Source organism: Neolamprologus brichardi, chromosome 3 (assembly GCF_056152115.1).
Source record: "Neolamprologus brichardi isolate AB-2024 chromosome 3, ASM5615211v1, whole genome shotgun sequence".
NCBI classification, from domain to species: Eukaryota; Metazoa; Chordata; class Actinopteri; order Cichliformes; family Cichlidae; genus Neolamprologus; species Neolamprologus brichardi.
The window spans coordinates 20,764,098-20,773,605 of NC_142106.1; the positions used below are offsets into that span (position 1 = coordinate 20,764,098).

Consider the following 9,508-nt stretch of genomic DNA (forward strand, 5'->3'; position numbering starts at 1 on the left):
TGAGTGCAAACCTTGCATCTGTACAGTGCCCTGGGGAATATGAGCTGATTCAGAGGGTGATATTTAATGGGAGTAGAGCATATGGACGAACATGGATTGGTGGTTCTGATTTTCAACAGGTATGCCAGTCTTCCAGTTAAAACATAAATCTATCCATTGGATATTTTACTTATTTTTCACTCTTATCTTTTTTTGTTTGATTGCCATATGATATATCATGTTTCATATATTTGATATCTTCAGTTTGTTTCTACAATGTCGGTAGTAGTGAAAGTAAAGACAAACCAATAAATGAGAAGGTGTGTCCAAACTTGGTAGTCGATGTATAATGTTAAAGTGTAGTTTCGTTAAAAAACAATTTCTTATTTTAAACTTTTTTCTGTTCTGTAGGAGGGTTATTAGTTTTGGATCGATGGAACACGTTTCCAAAACGCAAACTGGTGTCGGGGGGAGCCTAACAACTGGAGGGACAACGAGCATTGCATGGAAATGAATTTTTCAGGTATAATATTGTACATAATATATACAAGTGCTATTGTCATTATACATAAAACCAAAAAAACCAAAACGTTTTTCTCATATATTCTATATTTTTGTGTCCATGCAACAAAAATTTCGGTTAAAGTTGATTTTTGGTGCTTACAGGACACCTGTGTATGAATGATCAGTCTTGCCGGGACCGATTCCCTTCTGTCTGCATTAAGAGCAAGTGATGATTCCTGGGCTGACATGAAGGCACGTCATCTGAAAAAGAAAGAAATCTTCACATATATCACTCAAATTATCTGTTTTCACATCTTTACCTTTCTCTTTTGCTGTAACGATGCATAAGGAATGAAGCGACAAGTGACATAAAATAGTGTGATTGTGTCTTGTAAAAGGAGCAATTGAAATGTGTAATGGAAAGAATGCTTTTAGCAAAAATTTAAAAACAAAACTTTTTTTCTCTTCTGCATCATTAAACTATTAAGCATTGAATCAAACTGGTCTGTGAGCATCTGTGTTTTTGTGTAAGATTATGTAAGCTTTCAGTTCAGTTTTTAAACACTCACTGATTAGATTAACTCACTGATAGATTAACCCACGTATAAATCTGCTTGAAACTACACTTTTTTTCTCTTGAAATTACTTTAATATTTTTAATCTGATGCTGTTTGCTTCTGTGTCCTCCATCTAATTCCTGCTTTTGATGGCATGAGTACACACGAGCATACAATTAGAGACACACACACACACACACACAAAAAAAAACCCACACACACATGATGAGGTCTCTCTTTGAATAAGTCTCCCCTCCTTTGCTTCCCTCTTCTCAAAATTTTAATTTCACCTAATAGTGCTAAATTTCAGAAATAACCAAATATTTTGCTAAAGCTTTTGTACATTGTCATAATTGCTAAGATACAACCTTGCACCCTTTTCACAAACCTCTAAACACAAACTGAACTTTTTTTCACAAAACCTCTGCAAATACATAATAAAACCATGCTGGGTTACTTTTATAACAACTTCTGGGTAAAAGCCGTAGGTTTGTTAGTTTAAATGTTGGTTTAAAAGTCGTGACTCAAGAGTTGGGTTGGCGATGTGCTGGGTTCTTTAATTAACTCCCTGGCTTGAATAATTCTATTGGGTCATAGGTTCGCTAGCTTTGATCAAATATTGGGCCAAAATTTTACCCAATTGTTTGTGTAGGAGATACGCTTCAGAAGAAGCCACATTATTCTTCTGAAACTGCCATTTTCAACTAGACTATGACCTGATCAGATATCACTGATTTCTCCTCTACAATGAAATAAAACATGGTAAGCAAAAAGTGAATTCCAACACTCTAAAAATCACTGAGTTATTTTTGATAATTACACTTTACTGGTATATTCTAGAAATTTACCTACTGATTAAAGGCCTTTTTTTACAGACAACACGAGCTAGCTTGTAATGAAGAAAGATAAAGTTATTTCTACTTAAAAATGCTTGATAATGTCTTTTAAACTTATTATTTGAAATGAGGCTGAGGTTGCTCTGTTTGACAAATTATTTAGAGATTACTACATCTAGAACATGTTTTGGTTTTGCATCTTTTGTTGAATAGATGAATCTCAGGACATGAATCAAATATGACCAAATTAACGAGGGCTCATTTAGCTATGATGGAAGCATAAAATGTTGCTCATTAAGGTGTATGAAATTATCTGAGAGGGAGAGTCCCTCTTGCCACTTGTAATGTTGGGTTGTGTTCAGTGGTTGAGAATAGTCGGTAGAAACCTTAGCAGGATAGTAGGAAGGATACACGATCATACTGGTACTGGCAATTCCACAGCGTATCCTTTAATGCACATTCTCTTCATCAACCACACAAGGCCTTGCAGGAGGTCTCCTCTCTTCAGGAACTCACTCTGCAGGAGGGGGAGATACAGGAGAGGTGGAGGAAGATCTCAGCCTGGGCGTCTATTGTCTTGTGTAGTCTGGAAGATGAGTGGATGACGGGGTGGGTGCAGTTTTCTCTGTGGTGGGGTCGGGTGGGCTGTCCTGGGCTCTGCGGGGCCAGGCGGCGCTGCCGAACTAGGGCCCCCCTTTCCCTGGCGGGTTGCAGAGTATGGGGGTGCCTACTGGGGTCAGCAGGGGAGCTGGCCACAGGGAGGGGTCACTTGCCCCTCCCTTCCATCCCTCCCCATCTCCAGCTGCCTCCCTTTTCCCGCTCCACCACAATCACCCACACATCCCCCCCTCTGTCCCCTTCTGGCTGCTTGTGCCTCAATTTTATCCCACAACTTGGACATTCACATTACTCACACTCTCACTACACATACATATAGGATCTTGGGGGTGGGCACGCTACACTGTACCCAAAAGACCATCAGGGTGTACGACCTCACCCCTGGTGTCGTTGCCCACCTCTCAATTTTAAATACATGTAGACATCGAGGGCTATCAGGAGGGGCTATGCACTTACCTGCTGCTCTCTGGCAGGTAGCTCCATGCCCTCCTGGATTTTAAATGCACCTTAGAACACACATGCATCAACACTACATATGAGCGAGCCGAGGGAGGTTTGGAGTCTTCACACACCCCCGTTCTATCGTGGGTGGGGTGCCCTCGGCCTCTCGGCCTGGGGCTCGGTCACTCTGGCACAGCTGGCTGTCGGCGGAGCTCATGGGCACGTCACTGCAACCCCCCCTGGCTTCTGCTCCGCGGCTGCTGAGTGACCCCTGATCTGGGACTCTCCTCAGCTCTTTCTGGGACAGTGGCACGGCTGCCCCTCTGTTGGTCTTCCTTGGTCTCTTGTGTTCTGGGGGCCTCTGGATGTCTGGAGTCTTGATCTCCTCCATACCTGCTTCATGCCCTGGAGGACGGGGCTGTGGCTCCCCACACCCTCTAGCAGATCATTACATGAAGGAACCTTTTAAAAACAAGCGCGTCCGTGCTCATACGTGTACACACGGGTGCTCACACACACAAACTACACCCTTTTTGGCTCCTACCTCAAAGCACACTGTGTGCTGTCGATATTACGTGCTGCACAATAATGTTTAATATTTAGTATTTACTGTCATATTCCCATATATCATCGTGATGTTGTTTATTGTATTGCTCTCATTTTCTTCTGCTTGTTTTCCTTTTTCTTTCTCAACAGGTGATCCAGGTGATTGATATATGTATTTTTTTGTCTGCTTATTTAGTTGGTTTTTGTTTTTTTGCCCTTTATCCCCGTCCCTTTTCCAAAATGTCAGGAGTAGTTTGTCATTATGACAAGTGTTTGTGAACTAAAAATCAAGAATGTGGGATACTGTTTGTCTGTGATTTGAAGAGCCCAGCGCGTGCTATCGATGCAGGGAAAGGAAGGGAAAACCAATTTTGCAGGGGAGACCTACCTCGACACTTGTGCAGGTGAAACCAAAGGGAAGATTTGCTTCACCATATTTTCTAGTCTTTGGCTTGGAATGAAGTTGGTTTTGAAACATATGCTTCATCTTGCGTTTCTGTAGGCGCCCTGTGCTAGCAGTGTCCAAGCCTTTTTGTTCCACCTCCCCCCCCCCCCCCCCCCCCCCTTTCATCATGCGCCCCCCCTGTCATGGCTCTGCGTCCCCCTAAGGGGCAGGTATCACACTTTGGGAAGGTCTGCACTAGGCAATGAGGCAATTTAAATAAACAAAAAAATAAACAACTAATATATTCAAATAACACAAGAACACTAATAGAACACTAATCATCTCACAGGCAGCAACTCAAAAACAGAGATTCAAAAGGCACCGGCACAAAGGCAGAGGCAGGAGGGACAAACTACACAGTCTGTTCAAACCAAAGATTCCTCCACGACTGAAGAATCCTCAGCTTTTTGTACTCCCAGTGTAACAGCAGTCTTGCAAGGAAGGAGCAGGGGGGGTGGGGGGGGTGGGGGGGGGGGGATATTTAGCATTTTATTTAATTGTTTTAAGTACATTTATTTGCAGCTGATATAGTCAAATATAACAATTTGTGCACTGTTTACCCTGGTGTGGTCCTTCCTTATTGATGTTTATACCTTGGCTTCCTGCCAATCCTAGATCATCTTATACTGGCCTATTGGGACTTTTCTTGCTAATAAACCTCCAGTAGGGTCACACATCAGTACAGCTTAAATGGGCTCGCTTCTGATTTAATTATTTCCAGTTTTTCCACAAGGTGACGCTTTAGTACATGTTTAACACATGTTTTGCTGGTTGCTACAAGGCCACATAATGTAAAATTTGTGGGGGAGGGTTTGTTTGTTTGTTTTTTGTTTCTAGTTTGAACATTAATATAAGTAAATCAGACTCTCAGGTTTACTGTTACGGATGATTTCTTTTTCTTTTCTTTTTTTTTTTGAAGGCTTAAACAGTTAGAGCCTTGCTTTCTAGCCAGAGCCTTATTTTTGCATTATTGATATGATATTTTAAGACATCAACCTCAAACATGATGCAAACCTTTTCTTTTTAACTTTTGTTTAAGAACATTAAAGAAAACAAGAATGCCAAAAAACATAAACATCTTAAATTATTTTAATAATGTAGTAAGATTAAGGCAACCTGATCTCCTTAACAGAATCAATTGTTGATTGCTATACTGAGAGAAGACACCAAGAGTGTAGTAAGATTGAAGGAATTTAAACCACTCGAAGTTAGAGAAAGAACCTTTGTGTGGTTATATCGCAATTTCTACTTTGATACGGTAAGTCACTGAAGAGCAGGCGGTTGTCACTCTGATATTTTGCTTCCCTCTAGTGACATCATTACTCACAGATGCTCAACACTGTTCCTACTACAGCCACAAACTACCAGACCACGTTTGCCTGGAAGCTTGTAATTCAAAATGAAGGATTTTAGTGGCCATTAAAATATGTTCATAATTTCCAAATAGAAATAAAAATCATGACGCAGTGCTCTCCTGTACAAGCTGCCTTTCTTTTTTTTGGTTAAGAGTATCAGTATTGGTACTGGCATCAACAATACTGCCTCTGTATTTTCTTGGTATCAGATCAATACTAAAATCTGTAGTATCACACAGCACTGTTTTTGTGTCTCTTGGCTGACTAAAACACATATGTTTTATAGCAGCCACTATAACTAGGACTTTACACTTTTAATCTGGAGGGCTAAGAAATCTGACCTGTTATCTGCACTTTACTGACATCTAGCTAACATTTAACACTGACATTTACTGACATAAATACAATAAAAATACAATATATAAACACATACTGATATGTACTAAAAAGTACATACTTTTAGAAGCATATATAACCCTATGTTCATACATATCCATTAAGATTTGAAGACTGGGTATAAGAATATTGCATGTTTGAACTGAAAATTAGTTATTTCCAGGCTCTACACACACAACTGGGGTCTTTAATCATTCTGCACTTACTGTGTGTGTGTGGTAGAGAGTGAAAATGTGAGATGCTGTGTTTGCTCCAGTAATACGTGGCAGTGACAGAGTTCCTTTGCTTGTGTTTCCAAGAACAGAAAAAGAAACCTGGTGCTGGCGCGACTGGGAACAGGATGTTCTAAAATAAATAAATATTCGTGTATACACATCTGTTGTAAATAGTAACATCCTCAAGGTCATTTATTTTACAAGTTTTACTCTCTGGTTCAGTTTATTTAAATGATTTCCAAATGTGTCATAGGTTACACATATTCTGCTGAACCTAATCAGTGTTCACAACCTAAATGCAAAGACATGTTTATTTTTGATAATGCAAGGTAAGGAGTTGCTTTTCACAGTAGATAACTCTACTCTAAGAGATTATATTTTAATGGGAGTAATCGTCAGATGTTATTTCTAAAAATCAACTTTAACCAACACGTTTGTTTATTAAGCGCTTTTCACAGACAGGCAGTCACAAAGCGCTGTACACAAATATTCAATTCAATTTAATTCAATTCAATTTTATTTATATAGCGCCAAATCACAACAAAAGTCGCCTCAAGGCGCTTCATAGATACAGAGAAAAACCCAACAATCATATGACCCCCTATGAGCAAGCACTTTGGCGACAGTGGGAAGGAAAAACTCCCTTTTAACAGGAAGAAACCTCCGGCAGAACCAGGCTCAGGGAGGGGCGGGGCCATCTGCTGTGACCGGTTGGGGTGAGAGAAGGAAAACAGGATAAAAGACATGCTGTGGAAGAGAGACAGAGGTTAATAACAGATATGATTCAATACAGAGAGGTCTATTAATACATAGTGAGTGAGAAAGGTGACTGGAAAGGAAAAACTCAATGCATCATGGGAATCCCCCGGCAGCCTACGTCTATTGCAGCATAACTAAGGGAGGATTCAGGGTCACCTGGTCCAGCCCTAACTATATGCTTTAGCAAAAAGGAAAGTTTTAAGCCTAATCTTAAAAGTAGAGGTACTGGTTTCCTAAAATACTTTTGTTCTGGTTTCAATCATGATCACTTTTTCATTACTGTTAATCCAGACTGTCTCTCACTGTCACGGTCCTGGGTCGGTGACCCAGTGTTTTGAGTTTCTTGTGTCTGAGTTTTTGTATTATGATCTTAGTTCTCTTTGTTGCCCCAGTTTATGCTTTAGTCTAGTGCAGGGGTCGGCAACCGATAATCTCAGTAGAGATTAAAAATATTAAAATAAACAACACAATCAATAGACATTATACACAATGTAAAAGATCAAATGTAAAAAATTTAAAGAATATAAAATACGTAGATCAACAAAAGGCTTGTTTGAACAGAAAAGTTTTTAACTGCTTTTCAAAAGAATCCACAGAGCAACTAAGGTGTGTTGCTTATGAAATCCATAAAGTGCTACAGAGAAAATTACATTTTATTTATGTAATTAACACATTTTGAACTCTTAAACTCTTACAGTCCTGCGTAAAGACTGCAGTTGCAGTCTTACACGCCTCTCTGCAGCTTCTCTCCTCCTGCTACCCCCCCAAAAACCCATCTCCATAGAGACTGTGTCTGCTTCCAAAAAGACAAAAAACAAACTAAAAACCAGCAACAAACAACTTAAACATTTACAAAGAAAGAACAATACAGTATCCACATCTGAACCAAAGAGTAAAACAGTGAAATGTGGATTATTAAATATTAGGTCTCTCTCCTCCAAGTCTCTGTTAGTATATGACTTAATAATTGATCAACAAATTGATTTACTCTGCCTTACAGAAACCTGGTTGCAGCAGGATGATTATGTTAGTTTAAATGAATCAACACCCCCGAGTCATTCTAACTACCAGAAATCTCGAAGCACAGGTCGAGGGGGCTGTGTGGCAGCAATTTTTCACACCAGTCTATTAATTAATGAAAGACCAAGACAGACTTTTAATTCATTTGAAAGCCTGATGCTTAACATTGTCCACCCCAGCTGTGAAACTCAGAAACCAGTCTTACTTGTTATCATCTATCGTCCACCTGGGCCTTACACAGAGTTTCTGTCTGATTTCTCAGACTTTATATCTAATTTAGTTCTGAGCTCAGATAAAATAATTATTGTGGGTGATTTTAACATCCATGTTGATGCTAAAAATGACAGCCTCAACATGGCATTTAATCTGTTGTTAGACTCAATTGGTTTCTCTCAAAATGTAAAAGAACCTACCCACCACTTTAATCACACTCTAGATCTTGTTTTAACATATGGCATAGAAACTGAACATTTAACAGTGTTTCCTGAAAACCCTCTCCTGTCTGATCATTTCTTGATAACATTTACATTTACAATAATTGATTACGCAGCAGTGGAGAGTAGACTTTATCAAAGTAGATGTCTTTCTGAAAGCGCTGTAACTAAGTTTAAGAATATAATCCAGCCACTGTTATCATCGTCAATGCCCTGTACCAACACAGAGCAGAGCAGCTATCTGAACGCTACCCCAACAGAGGTCGATTATCTTGTTAATAATTTCACCTCCTCACTACGTACGACTCTGGATACTGTAGCTCCAGTGAAAACTAAGGTCTCTAATCAGAAGTACCTGACCCCGTGGTATAATTCTCAAACACGTACCCTAAAGCAGATGACTCGTAATCTGGAGAGGAAATGGCGTGTCACAAATTTAGAGGATCATCATTTAGCCTGGAGAAATAGTTTGTTGCTTTTTGAAAGCCCTCCGCAAAGCCAGAACAGCTTACTACTCATCACTGATTGAAGCAAATAAGAACAACCCCACAACCCCAGGTTTCTCTTCAGCACTGTAGCCAGGCTGACAAAAAGTCAGAGCTCTTTTGAGCCAACCATCCCTTTAACGTTAACCAGTGATGACTTCATGAACTTCTTCACAAATAAAATTTTTATCATTAGAGAAAAAATTACCAATAATCATCCCACAGATGTAATATTATCTACAGCTACTCTTAGTTCCATTGATGTTAAGTTAGACTCTTTTTCTCCAATCGATCTTTCTGAGTTAACTTCAATAATTACTTCCTCCAAACCATCAACGTGTCTTTTAGACCCCATTCCTACAAAACTGCTCAAAGAAGTCCTGCCATTGATTAATTCTTCGATCTTATATATGATCAGCCTATCTCTAATAATCGGCTATGTACCACAGGCCTTCAAGGTGGCTGCAGTTAAACCTTTACTCAAAAAGCCATCTCTAGACCCAGCAGTCTTAGCTAATTATAGGCCAATCTCCAACCTTCCTTTCATATCAAAAATCCTTGAAAGAGTAGTTGTCAAACAGCTAACAGATCATCTGCAGAGGAATGGTTTATTTGAAGAGTTTCAGTCAGGTTTCAGAGTTCATCACAGCACAGAAACAGCTTTAGTGAAGGTTACAAATGATCTTCTTATGGCCTCTGACAGTGGACTCATCTCTGTGCTTGTCCTTCTTGACCTTAGTGCAGCATTCGATACTGTTGACCATAATATCCTGTTAGAGCGATTAGAACATGCTGTAGGTATTACAGGTATTGCACTGCAGTGGTTTGTATCATATCTATCTAATAGACTCCAATTTGTGCATGTAAATGGAGAGTCCTCTTCACACGCTGAGGTTAATTATGGAGTTCCACAGGGTT

General features: G+C 39.7%; 1 long non-coding RNA gene across 1 annotated transcript; it reads left to right on the plus strand.

Moving 5' to 3' along the window:
• Nucleotides 1–679, plus strand: LOC148103833 (uncharacterized). The gene is made up of 3 exons (XR_015717084.1): nucleotides 1–119; nucleotides 391–502; nucleotides 646–679. It is a non-coding gene; the product is annotated as an uncharacterized LOC148103833 (long non-coding RNA).
• Nucleotides 680–9,508: the final 8,829 nt, after the last annotated feature.